Here is a 27,188-nt window from a genome sequence, read left to right on the forward strand (position 1 = left end):
AATTACGTAAAGCTTGCCTTTTTACCCCCCTCTGAATTTGTTAATTATAAATATGTTAGATTAGCCAGAAAGATCTTTCAGTAAGATAAATATAAGGACGATTTAGAAGGATATGTGAGTGAACCTCCAGCAACAATGGCCTAATGTGGCCCAACAGAGTCTTACCCTGCTGTTTGAAGATGGGGCCGCTTGGATGTAGGTCTGCAAGGTCCTATTTGGCTTCGAGGCCATGGATTGAGCTGCCTGCTATAGACCAGACAGGCAGAAATTTTGCCTCAGCAGATGTGTGCATGACTTCACTGCTCTGATTACAGCATCACCTCTCCCCTGTCACCAACTGGCAACCCACAGCAAAGGATGTTTTTCTGATCATTTTGCACTCATTAAATGCAGCTGTCACAACAGTGGATGCGAGGATGCATGCAAAACTTTTCTGCCACGTCAAAATAAAGCTGAAAAGCTTTTTAAAAAAGAGCTGAAACCTTTGAAGCCTATTCTCAAGGAATATTGGAAATATTGCCTTTTGTCATTGACAATTGAAAGTGTTCCATCTCAACACAAATTAAATGTTGGCTCAGGCTATGGAAGCAACATCCATCAAAATTTTGCAGCAGAAAGCGTTTGGCCAACCCCTGGGGTTCACTTCCTGGGTCTGAATGACCTAAAGGCTCCATACTTGTTTTAGTGGTTGATCCTTGCTCATGGTTTTAATGGATTCTTGAAAATGTGTTGCAAGAATGAAATCATCAGACGCCTACTACATACCCCATCAGAGGAGTGAGACAAACAACTGGGGTCTGGATCCATAACACAGACCTGCTGATTAGACACTCAGGGTGGAGGTGAGGGCCTTCTTTGGTCTTGGCTCACTTGTCAGAATCCGTTTGACCAATCCACAGACCTGTAAAAAGGACCATATGCTCAGAATGTGCTTCCTGGTGTAGCATCTCCTGAATTTTCCTGTTGTTTTCCAAGCACTGGTTATTCTCCACTGGCTCAAAAGGTGACTCTGACTTTTGCTCTTCCTAGAAGCCTTCCACCTGCCTCCTCCATGGGGCTGGTCATGGGGCCATTGGCCGTGTTCCCTCCATACCCTCTGCCACCTTTATTTTGATCGTAGTAGTGACCACTCTGTCCCTGTTGTGGTGCCGTCTGCTTGTGGATTCCCAATAGACCGAGATTTCGAGAGTCAGGACTGGGTTTGTCATCATATGTGTGGCCCTACTGGTGTAATGTAGGGCTGCCCTCCCCCACCCCCAAATGATGAAGGGCAGAGGGAAGAAAGGTAAGGGAAGGCAGCCAATGGATGGGACAATTTCAAGGGGTGGGTGGGTACATCTTGTAGCCAGACGTTGCCTGTGGACATCAGGTAACAGAGAACAGATGTTTTCGCCTCTCCTCCTCCACCTCTGGGCACACATTACAGGTACCTCTGGGCACATGGGCAGTAATTCTTGGTGAAGTAATAGGAGAGTGGGGTGAGTCTATAAGTCAAGGTCTGGTAGGAAAAACCTACCCCACAAGGTATTTCTTATCTCGGAATCTCCACCTAAGGTCATCTTTAGACAGAGAGAGCCTAAGGGGAGAAGGAGAATGTGTCCCAGACCCAGGACCATGAAACAGGGAGAGAAGAGTGGGGCTTGGTGATGGCACTGTGAGAGCCAAGTGGCCGAGTGTCTGCAAGAGTCCAGTTCACTCTGGCATCCCGAGGTGGGACACACTTAAGTGATCCAGAACCTGCCGCGCCTACTGTGGGGTACGATGACCATGTCCGCCTCTCTCCCCTTCTGCTAGTAGATGTCACAGGTGACGTCCCAGGAACAAAATGTAAGGAATTAACACGCCGTCCTGTGTGTGATGTCACACTGGTGAGAAAACCCAAAGACCAGAGAGAAATGACGCGATTAAAGTAATTGTGGATCAGAAACTAGAATTCTCTGGTGTATTGGTCACTGTGCCAGTGCTGCCCAGGGGCCTGGAATAGGAAGTATAGGACGAGGCAGAAGGTAGGCAAGCGTGGAGTCTGGAGTGTATTTTGCTGGCTTAGGGGAGCCCGTGAGTGAAAAGGAGCCCCTTGGCTGTACTGCGCTCTACCTCCTTCTGGAGAGTGAAGAACTCACACTCTGGTTGCTTTGTCTCTCCAAAAGTATATTTTGACTAGATTTTCTTTTTAAAGATTTTTGTTTTATTTATTCATGAGACACACAGAGAGAGGCAGAGACACAGGCAGAGGGAGAAGTAGGCTCCCTGCGGGGAGCCCAATGTGGGACTCGATCCCAGGACCCCGGGATCACGACCTGAACCAAAGGCCAGACGCCCAACCACTGAGCCACCCAGGTGCCCCTTGACTAGATGTTCTTCGAATTTGAATTTATTAGGTCTGATTTATACACATTGGCCAACAAATCGCGAAGCCTGGCTGCACAGCCTCCTCTGCCCTTCCTTCCGCAGCTTACCTCCAACGTCCCCTCCACAGAAGCCGTCCTTAAACACCCACTCCGAAGTTGCTCTTCTCCGTCATTTGCGATCTTAGGCCCTTCCTGGTTATTTTCCCTGCCTAACGCTAATTATAATTTACGATTAGTTCATTTACCTGTTTACTTATTTGTTTGCCTCCTCTAGAAGGGCAAAGTCAGCGTGTATATCCCGGCGCTAGCGCAGTCCCGGGCGTGTCATAGAAGTAGGTGCGCATAGAACGAGCAAAACCAAATAAATATGCAGAATGCGTAGTTGAAAATTAAATAAGATCCACTCCTTTTTTTCTCAAAGACTTCATAACATCGGGAGGAGACGTATATTCTGGGAAGTAACAAAAACGAGGCATTGCAAGACCATCCCCTTTTAGAGAGACGTGGCGATGAATTCTGGTAGGAAGTGCGGCCGGTGATCTTGCGCGAGGTGTGAGTTGCGTTGTTCTGCAGCTGAGAAGGGTAAGAGGAGAAGCAGGGGGGGCTTGTGGCCCGGGGCTCGTGGTAGAAACGGGGCCAGCATCCCCGACTCCTGAACAATGCACTTCTCACTCACTGTGGTTTCTGGTCAGTGTGTGTGTGTGTGTGTGTGTGTGGCCTCAGCCTGAACCATCAGGTGATTTTGGTGTCGTGGAGGGTCCAGCCTATTGGGGGGAAGTTGTCCTAGATATCTATCTTCTGGTCTGTCTCGTTGTGTTTCTGTCTCATCTCCCTAAAGTCAGGCTGGTTGTGCTATGTCCCTCCTCTCTGGTGGTCCATGTGTCTCTGTCGTCCTCGGGGAGTGACAGTAGCTCACACTCATTCCGTGGGCAGCAGACAGTATTTAATTGTATTATTCATGCCTCTTGCCTCTCTTAAACAGTGCTTTCTACACACCTTTCATTTTGATAAGAAAGCACTCACAACTCAGTACCAATAGCAACATTTTGGAGTATTTCCTGAAAACTCTTGAGGACAATTCTGAGGCCTCTGGGGTGAGTCAAAGCCAAGCCTGGAGCTCCGAGGGTTAACAGTGCTTGCCTGGAAGGGGACCCTGGACACCGCAGCTTACTCCAAGGAACTGGCCCAGCCCTGAGAATTCGGGTGGGCAGCCACCTAGGGTGGGGGGGGGACCACCCGGAACTCGGGAGGCTTTAGAATTTATATTTTCATTAATGAATGCTTCAGAAAGTGTACTGTCCCTAATTCCCTTCCTTGAAAGATGGAAACTTTAATGTGCAGTTAATTAAATGTTGTGTTGATTTGCAAGCCCTGAGCTCTCAGAGGCCTCGGGGAGGTGGAGGCAAGTTTAGAAATCAAACAACGGGAGGACTGGCTGTCCCTGATCTGACCACAGAGCAAGTGGCACTGTTTGCTCCAGACGCCCGGGAGGCGGTGGAGGCGCCCCTGTGGCCAGGACCCGCGTCCTGGGGCCGGTAGTTCCCGCACGGTCTGTTTACCGTGGAGGGGAGCAGACCAGGGCCGGGCTGCTCAGTGCTTTCAGGGGCATTATTATTATTTTATTTTATTTGTCTCTCTGGTGCTCCAGCACTTCTTTGTACTGAGAGGAGCTGTGTCATGCTGGAATGCTTTTCACAACAAACTAAAGCACCCAGCTGTGGCTCTGGATGCAGCCCTGGAAGCTGCGGGCTTCTGCGTGCATTCATTTATGGAGCAGGTTCAGCTGCTCAGGTGGGCTCCGTGTAAAATACAGTGCCAGCCTGGCTGGGGGGCAGGTGGCTGGGGCTCGGCCTTCTGACCAAACCAAGGGCCTGATGGATATTGAGGTTCTGAGGATCAAAGGCTGACCGGGCCGCAGAGCTCACCTTCCTTCACTGCGGTTGATAGACGGGAGTGAGTAAGAAATGTGAGCAGGAAATTCAGTGGCTGGATTGCACAAGCAGAAGTATGGTTTGCTCCAAATAGCTAGCACCTGTTAACAGTGACAACCTTATCATCCATTTGGCCCTGGCTAAAGGCACAACTTACGTAATTACCAAATGACATCTTGCAGGGTTATCTGCCACCAGAGCACGCTTTCCTTGACTCCATGCCTGGCAAGAACAAAGCGCCCATACCTGATTAAGATACACTTGCGTATCATCTTGGCATCGGAATTCCTGACTTGTGACTCTTCCGGGCGGTCATCTCGTTTAGGATGCCCTGAAAAGCTGGCAGAGTTGCCAGGACTGACTTTGGAAAGTGTTGGTGGTGCTACTATATTCTTATTATGAATAAAAATTTGAAACCCAAGCTGATAAACATATTTTTTTTCACACTGAATTCATCAGGAATACATTAACATTTTCTAAAAGGTAAAGACAGGGGGGAAAAAAACCGAAAGAATTAAAAGGAGAACATTAGGATGTATTTGGCCATTAGGATCCCTGTTTCCATCGGCTCCTGTTTATGAGCCAGAACCTCACCCCACAGAACTAACACTCGGGGAATTAGCCTATGGAATAATTATCACTCCTGATGAACGGAATAAGAGCCTGTTTCCGTGTGTGTGCAGAGCCATTCATTCTAGGGAAGAAATCTGGAGTGAAAGCTCACAGCATATTTTGCATAGGTCCTGTAAAAGGATCCAGGCAAAACAGGCTTTGCAACATTAGTTATGATCATATATGGAAAAAGCAGTTACTTTCTGTGGTGACATATGGCTGAGTTGGTACGATGCCCAGGAATCTCAGTGGCCCCCCGCCCCAAGAAGGGTGAGCCCCGGCTTCATCCTCTGCCCTGTTGTCATCGGGACCAAGAGCATAAGCAGCTCGTGGAGACATCACCAGTGAAGTAAAATCGCATCCACGTGTGCCAAGACCAAAGCTGCTGTTGGGCTCTGGCAGTTGGCAGGTGTACTGTCCCCGTCTGTGAAAACGATTTTTCCTAAATCAGGGACATTATGAATGGAGCCCAGACCCATCTGCTTAAAATTCAGGCACGGTGGCATTCCACAGGAAACAACAATGGCCAACAACAATGATGAAAACGCACTCTGCTATTGTAACGGTGATCCTGTCCTTAAATGATGGGCGTCTAGACTCGTTCTGATGATGTTCCATAACCAGTAAACTCACTGCCAAAATTTCTAACGTGGCCAGGCACATAAATTGAATTTTGTTATGGGAGAGACAGAGAAATGTGACCACGTGCAAGCAAGACATTCATAAATCCACTCATTCATTGATCTGACCATTGCTTGATTCAGTTAAGCCTCCGAGAGTCCCCAGCTCTTGCTCAGCACTGGGGACGCAAAATGATCTTTATCTTCAGGACATCCAGTCTTGTGAGAAGGACAGCTACTCCTAAGAAAGCCTCAGGTGTGAGGATGCCTTGATGAGCCCCTTCCCCTTGGTTCTGGGGGCCTGGGAGGGACTTAGACCTTCTGAGTGACCCCACCTGCTGAGGACAGGTGAGGAGGGCAGTGCCCCTGGGACCTGCCCATCGGGTAGAGACCCCTGCTCTGCTACTTCCTAGCTGTCTACACATGAGAGAGACGTCCAAATCTTGGCTTTCTCACTCATGAGACAGCTATGGCAGGGCCCCCTGCCTGCCGATGTGCTGAGGCTTCGCTGGGGAGTTTTATGGAAGGAGCTTCGTGAGACCCTGGTGGTTGTGAGCGCTCGGACAGTGGTAGGGCCCTGTAATGGGGTGGGGGGGTGGAAGCCGGGCCTGGAGAGGCGGCCCTGGGGGCGGTGGGACTCTCTATGGCTGAGTTCACAGCAGGGGGAAAATGCTCTTGGGTTTGTTCTCAGAAGGAACACTTTGGAGACATTTTGGTACATGAGTTAGGAGGAGGAGAGGTGGAGGGGGCTGAGCTGTGATCAGAAGACCCGTATGGAGGGTGCAAGGCAGCTGGACAAGGTGTTGTGAAGGCCTGTCCTGGTGGGTGGGGTTGGACCCAAATAGGGACACACTTGGAAAGTGAAATAGGAGGGACCAGGGAGAGAGACAGAGAGGGGGAGAGGGGAGGGAGAGGCAGGAGAAAATGAGAGACACAGAGACAGATGCACACAGAGAGACACAGAGATATAGAGAGGTAGAGAAATGGAGGGAGAGAGAGAGCGAGAGACAAGGAGAGAGGGAGGGAGAGGGGATGATGGGAGGAGGTGGATAGGGGCGGGGGGTACCAAGAGAGAGACAGAGACAGAGACAGAGACAGAGAGAGATAAACAGAAAGAGAGATGTGTGGAAAGAGAGACAGGGGGGGCTTGGGGGAGATTCTGGTGATGAGGCTGAGGGCCAGGACCCCAAGATTGAGACTACAGCAGGGAGGACATGGAGTGGAGAGGGCGTGGGGAGGAGGCCACCCCCTCATCCAGAACAGGAGCCGCCCCCTAATGGTGCACAAGTATGTGTGAGCACTTGGCTTACCCCCAGTCCAGAAAGTCCCTGGTCAGGCAGTTCCCGACTGCCTGTTCCAGCACATTCCCAGCTTCCCAAGGCTGACGAGCTCTCAACAACCACTCGCTCCCGCACGGGGCACCCAGATGGGTGCGAACAGGGAGCAATCTGCAGGGCAGAGAATGGGCACTGCGTGGTTTGGGGCTGAACTGAGGCAGGGGATGGAGGGCTCAGCAGCAGGTGCTCCATTCAGACTGCGGGGCTCGCCCTCAGCCCCATGCGGCGCCCCCACTGCACCTGCTGCTTGCCTCGGTGCCCGGGGCTCGCAGGTGCCACCAGCCTGGTTCTTCTGGGCCACACACATTCCTCTGCGCCCTGGGGGCGCCTCCGGGTGCCGGGCTCTGCGTCGGGCACAGGACAGCGCGATGCTCCAAGCGGCGGGGTCTGTCCCCTCTGGGCTCTGGTCAGGACGGGAGCGTGGTGTTCTCGTCCTGTCCTCCTCCGACCACCGCGGCCTGAGGGGTTTACTCTCTAGCGAGAGAATTCCAGGCAGGCAGCAGGTTGTGATTTGAGAACCAGGGGCTCATCCTCCCACTTTGAAGCCACAGCTGCTCTGCCTTCTGGTAGCGCTTCCCTCGGCCTTGGCTTCAGAGGCCCCAAGGAGCTGTTTTCAGGGGAGCAGCTCCAGGTTCTCCCACAAAAAACATGTTCCTGGGGAAATGCAAAGAGTGTGGCCTCAAAGAAGAGATGAGGATATTGCCTGCTCTTCCACAGACCGGGGCCGACTCTTTAGGGGTCTAACCTGCTGATTTCCGAGATGAGCGCTGTGGCTTCAGTAGATGCGCCTCCAGGAGCACCTCATGTGGGGGCAGGGCCTGGGCCCGGGGGTCAAGTGCGTCCTCACCTCATGTAAGCCCCGCCACGAAGTCCTATGAGGGCAGGGAGTCCAGCGGACCCTTGACTAACACAAAATTGAACTGACGTGTGGATTGCTTTCAATAAATGTATTGGAAGTTTTTTGGAGATTTCCAGCAGTTTGAAAAAAGTCATAGACAACTACATAGCCTAGAAATACAGAAAAAAAAAATTAAGGAAGAGGTATTATTGTAAGACCGCAGTATATAATATGTATGATACACAAAATATGTGTCAGTCCACCGTGTAGGTAATCAGGAAGGCTTCCCGTCAGCAGTAGGCCGTCAGTAGCTAAGATTTTGGGGAGTCAAAGGTTACGCATGGATTTTCCACTGCTGGGAGGCAGGTTCCCCCATGCCTGCCTGGGTTTGAGAGTCTCTGTGGTCTAGGCAGGGGCAACTGGAATTCAGAGAGGTTAAATAACTGGTTCCCAGTTACATCACACAGCTAGTCATGGCTGGAAAGTTTTTTTTTTTTTTTTTTTTTTTTTAGAGAGGGCGAGAGAGCGTTAGCGAGCAAGCGAGCAAGCGTGAGTGCTCAGAGCAAGGGTGGGGGCAGGGGCAGAGGGAGAAAGAGCGAGAGAATCTTAAGCAGATTCCAGGCCAAGCACAGAGCCCAAAGTGGGGCTCCATCTCGTTACCTAGAGATCATGACCTGAGGCGAAATCAAGTGTCAGGCTCTTAACCGACTGAGCCACCCAGACGCCCCGGGAGATGGTTTTCGAACTCTGATCTTGCGATTCTGAGAACAGAATTCATTATATTACAGTCCATTGCCTCTTCCATATTTCTTGATTTTCAATGATTTTATCTTCCGCTCTTGTTGGGCACTTCAGCAGAGGAATAGGAGTTTGGGAGAAGCTCAAGGAAGGAGTACTGGGTAGAGGGAGCGGCTAGTGCTAACTTACTGGGCTATTTGTAAATCAAATGAGCCCTCTTCTTGCATTCAAGTGGGCATACTCCATGCACCTGGAATATCTTTTCTCTAAGACAGTGACGAGCCCACACAGTCCTCAAGCTTTAGCAAGACAACTCTTCGTCTAATAATTTCAGGTTGAATCCTTTGGAACACACACTCCTTCGGAGGTGAGCTGGCCTTCCAGCTGGGGCTGACCCTGGCAGCCTGGGGCCCAGGATGAGCTCTAGAAGAAGCTCACCCTAGAGCTGTGACATCTGAGGCCATGTGCATGCAGCTAGTGCCCCAGGAATGAGTCAGAGGCACAGACTTCTCTCCTGTTCTTACACATCCTTAAGGAAGGGTCAAGCAAGATGTTCCCTTTTCACTATTTGATAGGTAGTTAGTGGAGGAGGAAATCCTGCTTAGAAATTATGTTGCTAGTCCTCCTTCGCTGTGGTGTCATACTCCTTGGGATGCCCTTAAATCCTCAGCCAAGTGATAAATCCCCTCCACATCCTCCCCTTCTCTAGAAACTAGAAGCCCACCATGGATCTCTGCTTTGAGTTCCTGCTCTGGGGTTGGACTTTGGTGCTTACCCATCTCTGCTTTGTTTATTCCTTGATACTTACTGAGTGAGAGATCGTTCTTCTCTAAAATCCTCCTGTCTGCCCTCCCCCTTCATCAGTTCTTAGTGCACAAAAATGTCTTTAAAACACGAAAATGTTTAGATTCTGCATTTCTTACTACTTTTAGCCAAGGTTTCTCTCCCTTTGCCTGCCATCCCTTCCCCCAGCAGAGCAGTCAACAAGTCCTTCATGAATAGGGCAACAGTAAAGGAGTGTTTGAAGCTTCAACATATTCATAGATTCCAAAAAGTATTCTATATAAGTGTGTTTATATTTGTAATCCATAAAAATATGCAGACCATACATGCGTCTGCATTATATTTCATGCAAAAAGCTCAGGAATAAAAAGAGCTACCTATGAAGAAAGGTCACTTCAAATGGCCTCCAGGTTTTGTGGAAGTTGGTAGCTTGTGGATTCTAGAAACCAAAGCCTGTCTCTGTACATGGTATAGGAAGTATTGCGAGGGCTGCTTCCTCCACCCAGCATGGAGGGGTGTCTTGTGCCTCCTGCCAATGGGAAAAGGTTCTTTGTCATCTCAGGGTCCTGGGCCTCATGGGACCGGAAGACTCTAGTGGTGGGGACCGTGATGGTCAATTGAAGCGACCCAGACCAGCTTCTTCCTGGGTTCCATCCCCAGAAGGGCAGCAACAGGTTTCTGCACCCTCTCTCCTCTGTATCTCTTCTAGATACAATCTTAGCTCTAAGATTATATACGGAAAATATTGTTAGAGAACAAACCCCTGCCACCTTCTACCATTTCTGACAACTGTAGGTTAATAATCTGGACCTGATGTTATCAAGTCAAATTCAAAGGAAAGCCACAGATGACGAGAGACAGCCAGATCTTGTTCTCACTGTGTGTGGCATTCAGTTTACTGAGAGGTGACTGGGAAGGAATCTGAAAAGCGTTTAAAAGGGGAATTGGTGGTGATGTTCACTTGTGAGGTCCAGGTTGCTGGATTAGCCTTATCTGAATTTAGATTTTGAGAGGCTGTTGCATTGGAATTTGCCACGTGAGCCAGGAGATCACTCTGTCCCACCTTTTCTGGGCTTGAAGACCATGATGAGTCTGTTGGGCTTTCTCCCTGAGGAAATGCTACTGCGCAATTCCAGCCACATGGCTGGTCAAGTGAAGCTCATTGATGTGGTTGGGGTGAATGACGCTTGGGGTCTTTGGGACTCTGTATAACAGAATGACAGACACCGAGTCTGTAGCTAACTGAGGATCACTGCTCAAATGGATGCCATGGCCTTTCTTAATAAGAGTTGGGCTGAAGGAAATTGTCATGACTCATGGTCACTCACGATGGGCTTGTGTGCTGCTCTGGCCTTTCCACTGCTTATTTGTCCAATTTAATGCATTTCCTATATGAAGTAAAAGCTGCAATTGAGACACAAAGACCTGGAAACTTTATTATTAGCGCCTCCACAGGATCTTGACCTTCAGTCTCTGTGTTTCATGTAGCATCTAGTGAGGGCCAACATTCGTAGGAAGCTCCACCCTGAGAGGCATCTTCACACTTACTTTTACCTTTACTGTAAGCCTAGGAGGGAGGGATGGCAATTGTCATGTTTATTGGGTGACTGAAACGTTGACACAGTGTGAGTAAGTGACTCTCCTAATATCCCACAACAGGCAAGTGGCTGAGCTGGCTTTTAGCCTTTGAGGACAGTCTCTCTAACATCCCTCTCATGAGGACATTGAGGTGGTCCTGGGGAAGATGCGTGGGATGAGGGATCTTGGGGGATTGTCTTATTGCTTTCCTCTTAAGCTGACTCCTTTGGGAGGATGGCAAGCCTAAGCCCGCCCACAGAGATGAGAAGCTACAGAAATGGTAAAGCCCTCCAGGGAAGGATGGTACAGCCCTCTTTGGCAAACCACCCCTAATGTCCTAACAATCCTCATTGTCAGGACCTCCTTTCTGCCTTTGAACTAAAATTCTTCTCACTCAAGTTCAAGCCACTAGTTCCTCACTCCCTACTAGATGGGGATGAGGAGCAGCTGGTTACAATCTTCTGTGTGTAAATCCACAGTTCTTGGAGAAATGAACATACACACACACACATGCACACCCCAGAAAGCTCAGAGTTCTACCTTTAGGATTACATTCTCCCCTCTGGAAAATATTCCCCAGATTAAATATAAAATAACTTTCAATTTCTCAAAAATAATATGTCCTAGCTGATACCATTTCCATACATATGTTGTATAGGAAAATAGGGAATTCTTAAGTTATGGAGTTTTAGAAGTCTTGCCAATAAACTTTGAAAATATGAACTAGGGGTCTTCCCATGGAAAGACATGTCATAAATAATAAATTCTTGGAATGAAAATGTCCATGAACTTAAGGGTTTGTGTGATATTGTCTCCCTGAAACTTACGGCATCAGGAACTAGGTTTTTAAATTTGGAAAAATGTATGTGCCACAGCAGCTTGTTCTGTGTAAGAGGAGAAGCCTCAGTGCTTGGCTCTGCTCTATTTTTATTTCCATTATGGGTTACTTTAGGTATTTTGATGAGATTCTATTGATAGAGGAGCCAGGAACAGCCAGGTAGCCGGTTGGCTTCCAGTTGGACCACACTAGAAGCAAGGTGGGGGGGGGGGTAGTGAAGAGAGGGCACTGGGACAACGGTGGGAGACACGGGGACAAAACAAGACCTTCTTGCCTCTTCTTGGCTCTCCTTTCCACTCTTGACACTGCCCTTTACTATCGCAGCCACCAGCAACACACAGAAACGAGAGGAACCCCGGAAGATGTTTGGAGAGGCCCACAATGTGGGTGCAAATTTCTTGGGGGACAGGGGACCGCTTCTGCTTTTGCTGTAAAGGACAGAAGGTAAGAATGATAAAAAGAAAGAGAGAAAGGGGGAGTGCGGTGGAGGGAAGGAGGAGGAGAAGAGGGGGAGGGAAGGTGCCAGGGGAAGGGGAGGGAGAGGCAAGGAAACAGCTGTCGGTGTCTGGGAAGAGAAGCCGCAAGTAACCGTGACACCTCAAGGCGCAGCAGCCTCAGGACTGCTCAAAACTTGCTCCTCAGATTTGGCCCCCCAACCATCTGGCAGCTCAGCACCCCTGCCTCTCTGCCACCCACCCCTAGGCCCCAGGGGTGGTAATAGGGTCACATTGGGAAGGCTGTACTTAATGTGTCCTTGACAACTTCCCTGTTCTCTCTCCACTCCCATCCAACAACTAGTTCAGGGCCTCCCCAGGCTTCCCACTGTCTGGCTGCACCCCCATCCTAGAGCCGGGGCAGCTCCCCTGGCTCACAGCAGCACCCCAGACAGCCATGCTCTGGCTTCTAGTTTGCACCTGCCTTGCCAGCTGCCTCTCCCACCCCCAACCTTGGACCTGGTGCTTCTGCCACCCAGAAGGATTGGTGGCTCCCCCAGGCCAGCCACGCTCTTCCTCACAGCCTTGCACATGCTGTGCCTTCAATCTGGAATCAGAACCACCACCCCTGGGGGAGCTCACGTGAGCGCAGGCGTGGGCTAGCCTTTCACCCTTTGAGAGAGGCACCGGGATCGTCTCCACTGTTCCAGAGGAGTAAACTGAGGCCTAGAGGGCTTCATGGGCCGAGGGGCATCTTGCCTCTGTGGGAACACCTATTAGACAAGGAAAGAGAGAGACGAAAAAAAGAACTAGCATACATTTAGCGCCTACTGTGTACCAGGGCTGTGCCAGCGTGGATGTGTCTTTCCAATCTAAGATGCTGCAACACGAATGCCAAGCTGTCACATTTTTCTAGAATAGAGATTTTTTGATCAGTGTTTAGTTAGAGGAGAGACATTCTGTCTTCTGCAGACTTTGTTAGTTTGTTTTTTATCTGGTGTGATAAGGTAAAGGAGTTTCTCTGTCTGCCTCTTCCCTCATTGTCAATCTTTTTTGTTCTTTTGCTTGCAGCTGTTGTCTGTCTTTGAGTCTCCTGAACCACTTGCAGGAAGAGCTCTAGAGAATTTGGGGAGAAGGGGGGTGGGGAGGAGAGACAAAAGGTGCGTTGTTTTTCAAGAAGCAGGAAGACATAGGGAAAATAAAGGTGTTCTCAAGTGTGTCGCCTGCAGCCTTGTCAGGGAACATTTCTTTAGATGGCTTCTTCTTCCCCTCCCTCGTGCCTAGCTGGTTCTTCATCATTTTTTAACATCTCTTTGGGGACAAGACATGAAAGTGAACAGCAGGTCAGAGTCAGGAATTCAGGGTTCTGGGGTGGTCTGGTCTGATAGCCTCCCTTCGTCTGTGGCTGTGCCCTTAGTGGGGGCAGGTGAGGCTGGTTCACAATTCCGGTCACATCACCCTCCCCTGGATGACAGCATCACACCTTCATCCATCCATTTACATTTCAAACCGCCTCCTGCCTGCTCTTGATTAATTATTTAGTAACATTGGTCACTTGTGAGCATTTCTGAGCTCATATTTCACGTAAAAGGTCCATTCCTTTTTTATCCAAATCTTCTTACCCTGAATCCTTGTGTAGTTTTCGAAATGAAATAGTACGTATTCCTTTTGAGCCCCTGGTGCTGATGTATGGGCCCCGCTTCTTTGCAGCGGTACACCTGGATATTCGGTTAATCGGGGGAAATCTCCTGTCGGGCTCCCCCTCTCTGCCTACCTCTGACCTTGGCCAACTCCCCCTCATGGGAGCTTTATTTTTTTAATAAGTAAATAAAGGAGTTTGGAATGCTGAGTCTCAAGGTCTCCTCTATCTTGAATTATGGATGGGATCTATGAGAAGTCATGGAGAGACATGGGTTTTAGAAGTCAAGAGAATCTGAGATGTCTCCACTGGTTTTGGCACTATCTGCTTATTTTTGTGAGACGTTGAATAAGTTAGGTCATCTGTCCATGTCTTACTTTCTTTACCTCTACAATGGGGATAGAAATATATTGGTGTCAGGGGAGTTAATGGGAATGCATGAAGCGACACCAACCACATGTATGAAGTGTGGACTATGAGGAAGATAGTGTATTAAGGAATTAACCCTGACCGTCTCAAACAATGCAAATAAAATGGTTGGCATAGAATCAACCATCAAGAATAAACAGTTTATTATGGGGTTACCTTTACCCTAAGCAAAATTCTTACCCATACCAATGTGGGGTAGTCAGAGCACACATGTCAAAACAACCTCAGTTCTCTGAGTTCAAAACCTGAAGTTTGTCCTCTGGATTTTTGAATTCTGGTTCTAATACTTATTAGTTGCGTGATGTTGGAAAAATTATTTCATTTTCCCCAACCTTAGTTTCATCATTTGCAGGGTGGTTCCAAAGCAACCTACCTCGGAGGGGATATTGTGAAAAAGAATTAAATGCCAAAGGTATGCAAACACCTGGCACATGGTAGGCATTCAACTGATGATTTTTAACTTCATGAGAAATTAAGGCCTGTTCGTAAATGAGTTCTGATCAATTCTCAAGAAAAAGAAGGAAAGTCCAGATTTTTCTATTTTGCCACCAAAAGTATTATTAGGCTTTAGAGAAAACAGAGCACAGAACTTCATCACATAATAAAACAGAGTCTACTATTTTTCTGGCAAGGAAAAAAAAGCATAAATACAACTGACATCAATTCTCTGTGCATATTGCATCTCATCTCCCTGTTTTACAGTTTTCGGAAACCAAAAGTCCATCTGTCTCTAAGACCTTTCTAGTTTCTAGAAAAGAAAACACTGTCTAGATATAGTGGTGCTGTTTCATTTGGCTGCCTCGGAGCCCCCTTGCACGCTTCCCTTCTGCGGGGAGTGTGTGAAGCCAGGATGCTGATTTCCGGTGGCCTCTGCCCCGGCAGGTTAACCCCCGTCACAGGTCACTCTGCTGTGTTAGTTCCATCACAGCCTACCCCCAGCTCTTTGGTGGTGAAAGCACAACAGAAAGCATGCAGCTCGATGAGCACATTGCTCATTTACGTCCGTGTGTAAAGAACAACTAGGATGCCCCGGGTGTCCAGGCCCTTCCTTCCACGGTGTTCAGACAGTCCCCCAATCAATCCGAGAGCTGCCCATCCATCTATTAAGCCCATTAACCCGCACAGCACATCGTATTGCTTGATGGAAAGGCTTGTGCTCGAGAGCATTAAAATCTTGACTTATTTTTCAAGCCAGGCCCCCCCCCTTTACTCATTAGTTCTCAACGACACACTTTGTATTTCAGTTCAGATGTCCCCTTACTCTGTAAAAGGCAGACAGAGCAGCCTCCTGCGCTTTGGGCAGTATTTGGCATTTAGCATTCGGACTGTAGTAAAAGACCAACAACCACAAAATGCATCTGTTTCCCATCTCTAATGAAAAAGTGGTCAAACTGTGGAAGTAAGAAAGATACCACTTGATTCTCGAGTCATTTCTGGGCTCACACAGGGGCTGATGTGTCAGGCCCAGGGATTTCTGTCTTGTATAAGGTTGAGTGGTTGCCTGCTGGGAACTCCTATCCTGCTAGGGAGAGACTCTGAGTAGGGTGGGAGGGTCACCAGTGACCTAGGTGGTAGGCGGGTGGGGGAGGCAGAGTGGAGGGAGGAGCCTGGGGAAGTCTTCCTCTGGCCTCCTCCCTGTATGTATTCATGGCAGTCTTCTGAGCCCACCCTCCTAGATCCCCAGCGCCCCCTCTTCCCCGCCCTGGGCCAGTCTCAGCCCGAATCTCCCTACTACTTGGCAGGTGCTTCAGTCATAGAGGTGTGGTTGGCAGCTCTCAGGACCTCATTTCCTCAATTTGAGCTACCAAGAACAAGACTGCCCATACCTACTTTGCACAATTTGTTAAGAAGATGAAATGGAATAATACCTGATGGTGTTCATAAAAGGATAAAACAGCATAAATACACAGGTGTTAAAAAGGAATCCCTGCCAACTGAATAACAGATGAGTTGGAACCCCATGGCCAAACTCTGTGTGGCCACTGGTGGTAGTCATAGGAGGTGGGGTGGTGGCTTGACCCTGTCAGGTGACCTGTCATCAGTCGTGGAGGATACTGGCGTGCGGAACGGCCAGGGTGCCAGGTGCCACCTGGCTGGAGCTGCTTCTCACTGCCATTCTCCCCTTCTGGCTCCTGTCGGTAGCACGAGCCACTGTGCCAGCAGACGGTTATCTCCAAGACTTGGCGTCTGGGGTGGAGGAGCCATCTGAATGTGCGGGGCGGGTGCTGCCTGCATTCAGCAATCACTCTGAAGGAATACCATTTTACACTGGGTGAGTCTTAGACGATGCGGAGTTCACATATGGGATGACTCTTCTGCATAGAAGCAGCCCAGGAGCCTTTTTTGAGTAATCATTACCTTTCATATATCTTCCCATGGCTGCAGAAGATGTTTCTTGGACCAGCGCTAGGCAAATATTGCAAAGCTTTGAAGCTTTGTTGTTGTTCCATTGTTTGTTTGTTTTTTAAATTAAATCTATGAAAACTGTTACAATGTCCAGGCATGATGGACAATAGTCAGACTGACATTCCATCCTCATCTTGAAGCGCTTTTAAATGGGAGTGAGATGATAATACTGTTAAAATAAGATTAATGGCGTCGTAAATGCTAACAGCCCTGACGATGGAAAGAAATATAATGAATAGCCTAGGCTGGTTACGTGGAAATGTCATCGGTAGCCACATAGGTGGAGAAAGTTACTACCATCGCATAAAATGGGATCCAGAGTAACTGTAGCCTCAGCAAGATAGAGTTTATTTTTCTTTTGCATGAAAATCTGGACCTGGATGGTCAAGACTCTGCTAGTCTTACCCTCCACTCTTTTGTGTCTCTCCTCTGGGGTGATGATGGCTTTGCTTGTCTAGACACTAGGCTCCAGGATGCCTATCCTCCATCTCTTGCTGCTTCTTTCTTGTGCTTACATGTGGGCTTCCATTCCCAAGGACATCTCTTGGTCCAAGGTAACGCTCCAGAGCTGTCTAACACATCTGCATCTGAGTAGGGTGGGAGGGTCACCAGTGACCTAGGTGGTAGGCGGGTGGGGGAGGCAGAGTGGAGGGAGCAAGAAAGAGGGATGGGGAGGATGTGGAAAAGGACAGATGCCTGCTGTCATCATATGGAAGGTTCCCAGAAGCTCCTACACAGTACCTTCATCTACACATCCCTGCCCAGGCCATAGTCATGCGGCCACCCCTAGCTAGCTCTGTCCTTTTGCCAGTGCCCTGCAAAGACGAAGTGCTATGGAAGAAGTGGAGAACACACTGGCATGGGGTGGGGGGAATGCTTGTGATCTCTGCCAATCATGTGATTTCAGGGCTTCTGGAATGTGCCCTGTGCCTTCCCTTCCACTTAGCTGATGCCTAAGTTTTCTCAACAGCACTGAGTCTTTCATGAAGACAAAGTGGACCTTCTTATGCTGTGGCCTTTCCCAGGTCACTTGTAGGGTTTCTGGTGCTAGTTCTTTCCCTGTCAGCAATCCTCCAGCCCAGCTGAGCTGGTATCATGGTCATACCATGTCTTTCTGCTTCCATATAAGTAGAGGGCAAGTTGCTATTATAGCAGCTGGCACTTACAACACATCAGCTCTTAAACTCACAGCTTTAGGGTTTTTTTTTTCTCATTTTTCCCAGCAAAGCCCCAGGAGATAAGTTCTCTTCATAGAGATGCGGCCTTAAAGCCAGGATAGACACTAGCACTGTGTACTGCCTAGCCCAGTGCTCATAATTATGCCACATGGCCTCTCCTCTATCCTGTCTGATCTCCAGGTCGGGCCAGGGACTCTATTGGTTCTAGAGGAGGAGGCACATTTTTCTGGGTCCTGGTTCTCAGTGTGCAAACATGAAGAGTGGAAGTGAGGTGAAAGAAGCTATTCTAAATACCCAAGTGAATGGAAGGCAGTTTGATAAGTTCCCTAAGAGGTGAATGCAGGTGTATTTTTGCTGTAGGTGTTCAAGAGACATATTGTTAAGGCACTAGACGGACACTAAAAAAAAAGAAGAGGTAATTGCTTCCTTCCAGCTGCCTCTCCTTTCCTACGGTGTAGCTGGAGGCCTTTACCAGCCCATATTCCCGCACAGGAGAACCTTAAGGTCACATCCCTGTTGGAACCAGCTGTCAGTGGGGCTCTCACCCTTTGGGGTTTGGTCAGAATGGACTAGAATCCTTATTCTTTGTCTTTTTCTTAGTACTTGCTCCCTTAAGTCTTTGCTTCAATACCCAGATGCTACTTTTCCTACATCATTGTTTTTCTTTTTTTTTTAATTTTTAAAAAATTTTTATTTATTTATTTTTTTCAAATTTATTTTTTATTGGTGTTCAATTTAAATACATCATTGTTTTTCATCAAAGGTCACTCTTACCCATTTTTTTTTTCTGAGTTTAGTAGATTTATCGGAGACTAGAAGGATTTCCAGGAAAATATTATTCTGGGGTGAAGCCTTCTCTCGCACCACCCTCCTGCCTTTTTTTCTCCCACCTCTGGAGTCACTTCAATTTTATCTGCTGAACACACGATTCCCCAGCATTTGTGAATTTATATCCAACCACTGATTAAAGTGTTTTCCTCACAAAAACTGATTCCTTATGTTATAAGAGATTCTGGAGAATGAAAGGTTCCTTCTCTTGTTACTCTTGATGTTTTGGTGGCTGGATCCATACAGCAGGAATTAATCTATATCTTCAGGTAAGAAAGAGATGACACGACGCTCGTGGATGTTGGTGATGAAAGAGCCTTGGCTCATCATGTGGGCTTGAAGGCAGGGTCTCGGGATTATACTGAGTTTGTTGTCCCTGATGCAGGGGGACTTGTTGCAGTCTTTGGATGTGGCAGTTGCTAACAATTTTGCAGATGGTTGCCATGAAAACATCTGCTCCCTGGTGTATGAGTTTGGCCATTGGTGGAAGTGGTAGAGATGACTAGTGCTTTCCTTATCTGATCTCCCTTCATTCCTAACACATGGAAAGGCTAGAATTGCCCCATGGCCTTTGAGTGAAGAGACATGACATTTTTGGTCTGAGGCAGTTAAGAGTTTTCCATACTCTTCCCTGTGAGCCATGTGTTGAAATAATAGCATAGAAAGGTAAGAGGAGCCTGGATCCCTGAGACAGTAGATGGATGAGCGCTGCTCACCTGCTTTGGACTGGGCATGCACAACATAGAAACTTCTTGCAAGTGATAGGTATTGAGAGAAACACCAACAGACAGAAGAGCTCCTGCTATTTTGGCCTTGGTTACCATAGCATGACATAATATGTGTCAAATACAGATAATGTGGAATTTATAGAGATTGTGCTCAGCTCTACCAGTGACCTATTCCTGGACGTCTAACAGATTCCAAAGTTTTGATGGTCAAGGGATGTTTTGGGATTAGAAGAAGGAAGGATTTTCAGCATCCTTTATTATTTCTGGGTTTTTTTCCTCCTTAAGTGGCCATAATTTCAAAGACGCCGGGTGATAAGGTGGCAGCTACTAAATAGCAACAGCAACAAAGAATTGGAGAGAAGCACTTGGCAGGATAGTTCCCGAAAACCCCCTCAAGCCTCTGCTTACCTAATTGATATGCTGTCCTGGAACAATTCTGTCTGACATGGTGCTCCTGCAGGTTAGTAAAAAGGAGAATGTGGTGCTCAATCCATATGCTGCCATTGCACCTTACACAGCAGCCAAGAATCCAGGCTCTGCTTCCATTAGTAATTACCAAACATAACAATTAAACGCGTATCACACCAGACTAGAAAACCCCAGGAGGATACTCTGCGTCCATTCTGTTCAAGTCTAAAATCTGTTGCTAATACTGGCAAAGTGGCATAAGTGGTTAGAGAGGTGGGAGAGGGGACGGCAACCCTAAAGATGATTAAGGTAGCAGAGAATTCACACGTTCTGCTCCTGGAAGCCCAAAGAGTGCCAAATATAGTGCCTAATACGGCACAAAGTGAATATTTATTTATTCAATGGTGACTCTCAGTTAAGAATAAATGGGTTAATTAGTAGTAGAAATTGTTTAAAAATGCATTCTGTTGTGCAGAAATAGTATGTGAATCCCTGTCCATATTATCTTCTCCAGCACAGAGAAAGGCAAGGGCTGGGACAGCTCAACCTACATACGGTGTGCATGCCTCCCTATGATGAGCCAAGTTTAACTCTCTGTCCTATATTCTCTGATGCTATTCCTGGGGATGGGGACACTCTAGCCACATATAATCAAAGCTGGCAACATCTGCAATCCTTCCTTCTAGTGATGACACCAAACTGTTGGCGAGAGGATTGCACATGAGCGATCCCACTTATGTGTATTATCTGTGCAGCTTCTAGAAAACCCTTTTTTACAGAAAGAGGTACTGAACTAACACAAGGATATAAGAGGATATACTTCCTTAAAGAGGAAATCTCCTTCTAACTCCCAGACAGAGCCAGAGGTTCCGTCTAACTGAACACTTCCTTTCTAACTTTTGCAGTTTCACCTTAGAATATGGAAAAGGGTCTCTTGAGTTTAATACCTCTCAGAGAGAGAAAGGTTTGTCTTGACTCAACAAGGCACTTTGGGTACTGTCCCTCTGTTCAGTGACCCTGTATCTGATGGTGAATTCTCAAGTTCTCCAGGTGGATGGGTTGCCAACGTTTACTTGTCTTATTGAGAAAAGAGAGACTGAGCAAGTGAAACTTTTCTATTTTTTTCTTTCCAGGATGCTTTCCAGGAGGATTCCTGTGAACCTGACTCAGAAGAACAACAGTCTGTGCATGAACCTGTTGTCCTCGAGAATTTGATCTTCTTTTTGTAGTATCTTGTGATGGTCATGTCTTCCCCTTCTCTTTCTATCAGCTTTTCAAATGGTTGATTTAGAAACCAAATCAGTTTTCTAGTTATTCAAGCATTGATTGTGTGGTCTCAGGTTCTCATAACTAGTTTTCCTCAAGATGAATATTGGGAAAAGTTTGGTAGCAAGCTTCATCGTGAGGGAGGAGCCCTGAAATAGGAGTCCAGAGCTGTTGTAAACTGGGGCAGGTTACTTCACCTCACTGAAACTTGGTTTCATCAACTCTAAATTAGAGGGTGGATTAAAATGCTTCTAATTATTAAAGCCTATAAGACCTAAAAAATGTGCTCCAGAGGAGAAAACACCACCAAATAAATACACCAACAAACGTGTATTTATTCACTCTTCCGCCATGCTTCTGTAGACTGGTTTGAGAGAGCTCTTAATCACCTAGTATTAGCATTATCTTAATTTCATATTGAAGGTAATTCTGGTAACATAACCATAAGACTTGTACACTGGCTGACATCCATCCTTTTCCTAACAAAGTGGATTAATTAATCCAGTCAATTACTGTCAAGCAGAGGAGCAAGGTTGGGCATTCTCTGAGAAATGTGGTAGTTGTACAGCTGATATGGTTAATTTACAAGACCTCAAATGGAACATTTAAATTAATTATTTCAGTTGCTATTATGTTTAGATAGTGCTGGTTGGGTAGAAATCTATTAAAACTATGCAGTTTGGGTCAATTTACCAATGAAAAGGATAAGCATCATTCTACCTTTTCTTTTTTCTTTCTAGAATTATAGGAATTGAAGAAATTATATTGTGATATTGGGCAAATAAATTAGTCAATCCCCGCGCAAAAGTAGTTGAAAAGCAAACCATTAGAACCCTCTTCCAGTCAAACAGAGGCCTCTTGGGAAGCAATGTATAACTAGAGCAAAGCTTATAAAATGAAATAGGCAGGATATAAAATTTTCATATACACACAACCCCTCAACAAGGACTTCTCTTACAAATGTCTCCATTACCTTGATAGGATTGGGAGTTGGCCAGTGGCTTTATAAATTTAAAGCAAATAGTGACAATTAGGTCCTTAGGGTACATCCTCATGCCTCCTTTATTCACTTTAGGTTCATTATTTTGGATTTTTCATTTATATTTTTATGTTTACAGTCCCTGGAGGAGGCTGAGTACTATGTTTTGACAGTGGAATCTGAAAGAGCTACAATTCTAGATTCTGTAAATGCTGCTTGATCATAAAAAGTCTTAGCTTTAACTTTGATTGCTGTCTCATTGGTTAAGCCCTTTGGGTGGGATATACATTCTATTGAAAGGTCAGTCCCTCAAATTCTGGTATTGAGGTCTGCTCTTCAGAGGTTCAAACTGTGGGTGGTTTAGTTCATATCCTTTACCCCAAAATGAAAATTCTGGGATTCTCATTAGCCTTCTCCCAAAGCAAACCTTTAAAGCTTCCCCAACACATGTAAAAACCAAACTTTACGAGGATCCAGGACCAGCCAGGAAATTTTAACAAAGACTAAATTTTAGAACAGCAGATCTCTCGTTGTGCAAAGGACATTGCTAAACTTCTGGGTTGGAAGGTATCCTGATCTACCTAATTCTATTTATGAAACTGCATATGTGCTTTGAAACTCCATTTAGATCCAACTCTTTCAGCTAGAGATGGAAACCATATGTGTGTCTAAGGCCCATATGTTAGGGCTTGGAGAGTCTTAGATTTTGTTTTGATTTCCAACTCAGCATCATTTTCAGATTTGGAGGCATCTGGGTATGTCCTTGACCCTCCGTGTCATGTGGCAATATTTTTGTTATCCATTCTTCTTCTTCTTAGATGATTCCCTTTTCCATATGCTTGGAAAGGTGTTGTGGCCTTTCGTTCTCAAAAGATTGTTCTAAGGAAAACAGAATTGAAGTAAATATATGGAAAAAATCAAGTTCATAGTCTTATACCTGGATGAAATAGTATTCTGTTTATTGTTTATGTACATTCATTAGGGCTTCTTTTTTCCTTCACTCACTGTTTCTTTTGTGTCATGTGGACTTCCATTTCCACTGGACACATACCCAAGGATTGTGGGCATATCCCAGTGTGAAGATGGTTGGCTGACCCCCAAATCTATTTCCCCATTCTTTTGAAGTAATGATCTAGTTGTAGCTGGGCATGTAGCCTCTCAGCTAGGGACTGTCTTCCAAACCTCACTGGTAGGCATGTGTTGAAATTCTTACCGATGAAATGTGAGCAATAGGGATAGGAGACATTTTAAGGCCTATGTCCAAACACATTGCCTTTCCCTTTGGTTGACACTGAAATACAGAATAGTCTAAGACCAGCTTCAAATGCAGATGATAGCAATATCCTGGGGCGTTGATGGACACATGCAATGGAAAGAACTGAACTCTTCTAATTTCTGCAAGGAGCGGAGCCACCTGCTGACTTACCCTACTGCTGGATTGGCAGGAAAAAAGCTTCTTTGTCCTTAAAAGTAGCTTTTACCCTAAAATCATGTGTAGGCCTTAGGGCTTATGTATCATAATTAAAGGAAAAGATATCCTTTTCTGCATAGAACCAAGAGAGATTCTTAGGCTGTGGGGACATGGATTCAACAGGAAATCAGTTCTCTGAACAAAACATTTATAGATCCATTTGGGAAAAAATCGCCAGTCTGGTTATTTGGCCTGATAGTACTGAGATCAGAAGGGTTGTTTATCCAACACAGGAATTCATTTTTCTTTGTTGGTTGGTCACTCAAAACTTTACCTATAAAATTTTTAACAATTGAGTTAATGTTGTTACCAATTACTAAAACACCTCTTTAGTGAAAGGGTGCAGACATAAGAATAGCTCAGTTGCCCAAGCCTCTGCCTTCAGGTCATGATGGAGCCCCATGTCAGGCTCTCTGCTCTGCAGAGAGTCTGCTTCTCTTTCTCCTTCTGTGCTCTCTTACTCTCAAATAAATAAATAAATAAATAAATAAATAAGCAAACAAACAAACAAATAAATAAATAAAATCTTTATCAACAAGAATGAAAAGCAAAGTGCGTAAGATTTTCCTGAGGGAAGAAAATGGGAAAACCTCTCTTGGTAGCTCACCTTTCCAGGGTCAGGCTTTGGTGGGCAGCTCTTGGGCTCTGGCAGGTGAAATCTAGTGGCACCTCAGTCTATGATTTTACCTGACTTATCCTCAAGTCCCTAAACTATAACATGGCAATGATGATGCCAATCTCATTTTTTTTTACAGTTGGTAGATCATCTTCAGTAATATTTCTATGGTATCTGACACATATCCTGTGTTTAATAAACGATGTTTGGAGGTTCAGGGCAGCTTCTCACAGGTTCCCTTTGCTGATGGTGGTTACCTGGTATAGGATATGAAGGCAAGGACAAAGATCCGTGTTTTCATGAGATTAAGGAGGGGATGGACTTCTAGATTGGCTTCCTTATGATTTATTCAAGATTTTAAGAACCAAAATGTGCCAAGCCTTTTAAAGATCTCAAAAAATTAAGATGTTTTTAAACATAAAAATTATGCTGTGTAGGGCCACCTGGGTAGCTTAGATGGTTAAGTGACTGACTCTTGGTTTTTGCTCAGATCGAGATCTTGTGAGTTTTGAGATAGAGCCCACCTCATCTGGCTCTGCACTCAGCAGGGAGTCTGCTTGAGGATTCTCTCCTTCTGCCTCTCCCCCTACTCATGTACTCTTCCCTAAACTAAATAAATAAATCTTTGAAAATGCGTTATATAGTTTTCATTTTTCATAGCATTTCAGGATTTGCATTTGACTTGTTACATCATACTTGAGTGACAGGGTGGAGTCCAAGGGAATGTTTGAATACACAAACACATCGTTCAATGGGACTGTCATTAGTGCTTGTGTGATGTTTATAATGGTATTGTGTATATAAAAAAAGCACTGTCTGGGTGTTTTGTAGACAGGTGTCACGTGGCTTTTTTTTTTTTGCATTGTATTGTTTAATCAGATGGTACAGTGGAGGCTTTATGAAAATGTAGTAAGTGGTAAGAATCAACAGTGTAAGCTCTGATGTAAAGACACTGAGGGCTATGATGCAATTTCTTTTTTATTTTATTTAAAATCAGTTAATTAACATGCAGTCTATTATCAGTTTCAGAGGTAGATTTCAGTGTCAACAGTTGCATATACCACTCAGTGCTCATTATTTCACATGCCCTCCTTAATGCCCATCACCCAGTTTCCCTATCCCCCAACCCAATCCCTCCAGTGACCCTGTTTGTTTCCTAAAGTCAAGGGTCTCTCATGATTTGTATCCTTCTCTGATTTCATCTTATTTTATTTTTCCCTCCCTTCCCCTGTGTTCATCTGTTTTGTTTTTTAAATCCCACATATGAGTGAAATCATATGATAATTGTTTCTCTGATTGACTTATTTCGCTTGGCATAATACCCTCTAGTTCCACTCACATTATTGTAAGTGGTAATATTTCATTTTTTGATGGCTGAGTAATATTTCATTGTCTATATATACCCCATCTTCTTTATCCATTCATCTGTCAATGGGCTCCCGTGCTCTTTCATATTTTAGCTATCGTGGACATTGCTGCTATAAACATTGGGGTATATGTTCTCCTTCAAATCACTACATTTGTATGTTTTGGATAAATACCTAGTAGTACAATTGCTGGGTCATAGAATAGCTCTATTTTTAACTTTTTAAGGAATCCTAATACTATTTTCCAACGCAGCTGTACCAGTTTGTATTCCCGCCAACAGTATAAGAGGGTTTCTCTTTCTCCACATCCTTGCCAACATCTGTTGTTTCATGACTTGTTGATTTTAGCCATTCTGACCGGTGTGAGATGGTATGTGATGCAATTCTATTCAGTCATCCATGAACTTTGGTTTTGAAGACAAATCATCATGACCAGGCTTATGTCTATCTTAAAGCTGCATTAAGAGTGGTTTTCAATCACAGTCTCTCACTCATCTAAGAATTCGAGAATCACACGTTTGGCCTGGAATGATGTCAGGTACTGTTTTAGAAAATCAGTTGATCGAAAAGATTTGGTTATAGTTGCAATGAGCATTCTCAGAACATAGTGAGTTCAACAATTGATTTTGGCAGTGCAGTGATCAAGGAAGAAAAGTTCATGATTGATTTACTACAGTGATCAGAGTCAATTAAAAAGTTGAACAAAATGAATGGACACCAGCGCCCAGTTTGTTGGTCATATGTAGATGCTTTTACCTCTGTGGCTGGTTGTTTTCATGAATTTATATAGTTGTGTTTGTATATAAAATGTAAGTGGTTGAAGCAATTATTCATAGAATCCAAACTGCCCCTGTTTACCAATCAATTGAATAATATATATTAAATGTTTAGAATATTAAATAAAAATTGAGTGCTGAAAAGTTTGAGTACAGGAACAAATACACATGGGTTTACAAATCTACAAGGAGGTACTGTACAATCAGTGACTGATTTGTTCATTTTATAAGATTAAGGCAAATGTTGTTGATTTGTCAACCATGGAGCAATTGGTTTCTTTGGCCTTGTGGCCTACTGTCTGCATCCAAAACCTGACCAACCATGTTGCCCATGTCTGTCATTAGGCTGTAAGGATGAACAGGCATGAGAGAGAGGTGTGGATTGCTGGATTGCTGTTATCATTCCAGGTAAGGCAACTCGATATAACGCTTGTGATGAAGAGGTACGAACTTCAGTTATAAAATCGATAATCACAGAGATGGAAAGTCCATAGGGAATATAGGCAATAATATTATAATAACGTTGTATGGTGACAGATAGTGCCTGCACTTATTATGGTGAACACTGAGTCATGTTGAGAATTGTCGAATCACTATGTTGTATGCCCGAAACTAATATATTACTGTATGTCAGCTCTACTTCAATAAAAAAAGAATGCCATGGACCTATTTGAAGGCTACATCTCCTGTTTTCCTCCTACATCTTGGGCTGCCCCTTCTGGGACTCTTTGTCTCTCTCTCTCTTTTTTTTTAATATTGTATTTATTTATTTATTTAAAATTTATTTTTTATTGGTGTTCAATTTGCCAACATACAGAATAACCCCCAGTGCCCGTCCCATTCACTCCCACCCCCCGCCCTACTCCCCTTCTACCACCCCTAGTTTGTTTCCCAGAGTTAGGAGTCTTTATGTTCTGTCTCCCTTTCTGATATTTCCCACACATTTCTTCTCCCTTCCCTTATATTCCCTTTCACTATTATTTATATTCCCCAAATGAATGAGAACATATAATGTTTGTCCTTCTCCAATTGACTTACTT

The 27,188-nt window shown here is 45.5% G+C and overlaps 1 long non-coding RNA gene across 16 annotated transcripts in view; it reads left to right on the top strand.

The window, feature by feature from the left end:
- The window catches only part of LOC112669791 (uncharacterized), a 113,867-nt gene extending 87,050 nt beyond the window's left edge, over nt 1–26,817 (top strand). For 15 of the 16 annotated variants that reach the window (XR_007413555.1, XR_007413559.1, XR_007413553.1 and 12 more), the window contains 3 exons: nt 11,948–12,067; nt 19,551–19,725; nt 20,807–26,817. This is a non-coding gene — a long non-coding RNA (uncharacterized LOC112669791). The remainder of the gene's footprint in view (nt 1–11,947; nt 12,068–19,550; nt 19,726–20,806) is intronic. The other variant, XR_004802845.2, reaches the window with a different exon arrangement.
- Nucleotides 26,818–27,188: the final 371 nt, after the last annotated feature.

The sequence above is a fragment of the Canis lupus genome, chromosome 10 (assembly GCF_003254725.2).
Source record: "Canis lupus dingo isolate Sandy chromosome 10, ASM325472v2, whole genome shotgun sequence".
Lineage (NCBI taxonomy): Eukaryota > Metazoa > Chordata > Mammalia > Carnivora > Canidae > Canis > Canis lupus.